This window comes from Trichechus manatus, unplaced genomic scaffold (assembly GCF_000243295.1).
Source record: "Trichechus manatus latirostris isolate Lorelei unplaced genomic scaffold, TriManLat1.0 scaffold00009, whole genome shotgun sequence".
NCBI lineage: Eukaryota > Metazoa > Chordata > Mammalia > Sirenia > Trichechidae > Trichechus > Trichechus manatus.
The window spans coordinates 8,648,973-8,652,054 of record NW_004443945.1 but is presented as its reverse complement, the minus strand read 5'-3'; positions in this window follow the sequence as shown (position 1 = coordinate 8,652,054).

The following is a 3,082-nucleotide window of genomic DNA, read 5'->3' as shown; positions in this document are numbered from 1 at the left end:
CCATCAAATTGCAGCAATCCACACCAGCTCACAATGTCAAACATCTTTCTCTTCATTTGGTCAGGTTCTGGTCAGTTCATCCCTAGCCATCCAGGCTAGATCACAATGGGTAGCAGCTTTAGGCTTGAGAGGTCACACACACCTCCCGGCACTTCAGACAGCCCCTTCACACTCTCTCATTGCCAGCCACCTTGGGCTAGGTCAACAGGTTCCACTCTTAAACTTAGGAGTCTACACACAACTCCCTTTACTTCTGACCAGCCAGCCCTTCTTCTCACTCTCATCCCTAGCCCGCGTGGGCTGGGTCAGCAGGTGTCAGTGGAACATGTCCAAACTCACCCCATCTCATCATTGCTGCACTTCCCCCACTTCTACTCATTGAGTGACCCCAGGTGGTCACCACAAGTGAGCAGACAAAACTGTCTACTTGCCAGCTCTCTTTAACTTCTAGTCCTGGAAGAGGCTTCTTTCCTGTGGGCTATGACTTTTCCTGCCTTGATGCTCCAACAGCAAACCACTTGCTCAAAATTCAGAAAGCAAATTAACAGCCACATTTTTTCTGTCAGTTCTTCCTTCAAACGCAAATCATCTGGTTTCTCAGCAGTTCTGAGTGGTTCTGCATGTCTTTTGAAATGCAGAATCTGGGTGGGACTCAAAGTTTTTGGCCCAAGCTTCCAGTATACACAGGGCTACTGCATTGAACAGCCTGTTGTTTCCCTTGGGCGAATCCTGGTTCCCCTTTTAGCATATTCAGTTAAGTATTGGCTGAAGGAGGAGTTACAGGCTCTCTGTAATCTATAATACCCAGTGTTCATTTCTACCATACATTTAGGTCTCCTTTACAACACAAGGTAGGAGAAACATTCAGAATCCATAGTATATTCAGTTAAACACATAATCCTAAACACATAACCCTTTTTTAACATATTTCAGTTTCATGTTTTCCAAACCTTAACTATCTTCCCGTTCGTATGCATAAGGCCTTTGGCCTTTGGCTGAGTGGAACCAGTAGACCCTGGCCCTCTATCAGTCATCCTGCTCACCTGGCCTGGCTTTGCCCCAGGCCACTTCAGCTGCAGCTTTTCAGCCATTACAGGTAACAACAACCAAAGTAACCATCCAAGAATCAAAAGTTTCACTTCCCAAGCCCCTTTGTTCTTTCTCTTACAAAGTTCCATGCTTCTTTCTATGAGTCGGGAGCCATTGCAGAGAATCCTGCTTCTGATGCCAACTGTGAGAATGGCTTAGGGGAGTTGTCTGACCTCCTCCAACCCCACAAGGGGAAAAGAGAACCAAGATCAGCAGTGCAAGGCTGACTCCCATGAGGTAGAAGCCAGACAAGCCTCCTCTCTGCCATCTTTAGTAATTCCGACACCAACCGTCCCTCCCACAGCACTCTCGACTGTATTCGATAATTCATTGCAGGGCCACACAAAACTCACAGACCATGCTCACAATTATGGGGTTTATTAGGAAGTAACAGTTAAAATTCAGGCTCAGGAACACTCAGGATACAGTTCTTCCATCAGGATAGCCTCTCCACAGCTGTGCTCACAGGCATGCCTCTCCCTGGCCCTCAGTCTCTGCCCAGAGGCACTCAGCTTTCTCTGTCCCTGAGACAGGACACCTACCACGTAGTCTCCTGCTACCGAGTGTGTTCTTCCCTGGTGGTGGGCTCCTCCCCTCTGCCCTGCAATTGGCTCTCTTTTAAGGCAAAGCTGACCAATCCCCTTGGTAGGCCACAGTTACCCCATCACGCCAAAAACCAAAAACCCAAACCCGTTGCCATTGAGTCAGTTCTGACTCATAGCGACTCTGTAGGACAGAGTAGAACTGCCCCATAGGGTTTCCAAGGAGTGCCTGATAGATTTGAAGTGCCGACATTTTGGTTAGCAGCCAAACTCTTAACTACTACCCCACCAGAGTTTCCCCCTATCACGCAGTCCGTCTAATCACCTAGGTGGGAGTTATAAGACCACGGCTAGAAAGGCCACGCACAAAAGTAATTAATCCACCAGACACCATCTCGTTGATGGTCTTCCTCTTTTTTGCTGATCCTCTACTTTACCAAGCATGATGTCCTTCTACAGGCACTGGTCTCTCCTGATAACATGTCCAAAGTACGTGAGATGAAGTCTCACCATCCTCAATTGTAAGGAGCATTCTGGTTGTATTTCTTCTAAGATTTATTTGTTCTTCTCGCTGTCCATGGTATATTCAATATTTTTCACCAACACCATAATTCAAAGACGTCAGTTCTTCTTGGTCTTCCTTATTCATTGTCCAGCTTTCCCATGCATCTGAGGTGACTGAAAATACCATGGCCTGAGTCAGGTGCACCTTAGTCCTCAAAGTGACATCTTTGCCTTTTAACACTTTAAAGAGGTCTTTTGCAGGACATTTGCCCAGTGCAAATAGTCGTTTGATTTCTTGACTGCTGCTTCCATGGGTGTTGATTGTGGATCCAAGTAAAATGAAATCCTTGACAACTTTAATATTTTCTCCGTTTATCATGATGTTTGCTTATTGGTCCAGTTGTGAGGATCTTTGCTTTCTTTATGTTGAGATGTAATCCATACTGAAGGCCATAGCCTTTGATCTTCATCAGTAAGGGCTTCAGGTCCTCTTCAATTTCAGCAAGGAAGGTTGTGTTGTTTGCGTATTGCAGGTTGTTAACGAGTCTTATGCCTCCTCCTTCTTTATATAGTCTGGCTTCTCAGATTATTTGCTCAGCATACAGATTGAATAAGTATGGTGAAGGATGCAACCCTGATGCACATCTTTCCTAATTTTAATCAACTCAGTATCCCCTTGTTCTGTTTGAAAGACTGTCTCTTGGTATGTGTACAGGTTCTGCATGAGTACAATTAAGTGTTCTGGAATTCCCATTCTTTGCAGTGTTATCCATAATTTGTTATGATCCACACAGTTGAATGCCTTTGCATAGTCGATAAAACACAGGAAACATCTTTCTGGTATTCTCTGCTTTCAGCCAAGATCCGTCTGACATCAGCAGTAATATCCGTCATTCCACGTCCTCTTCTGAATCTGGCTTGACTTTCTGGCAGTTCCCTGTTGATGT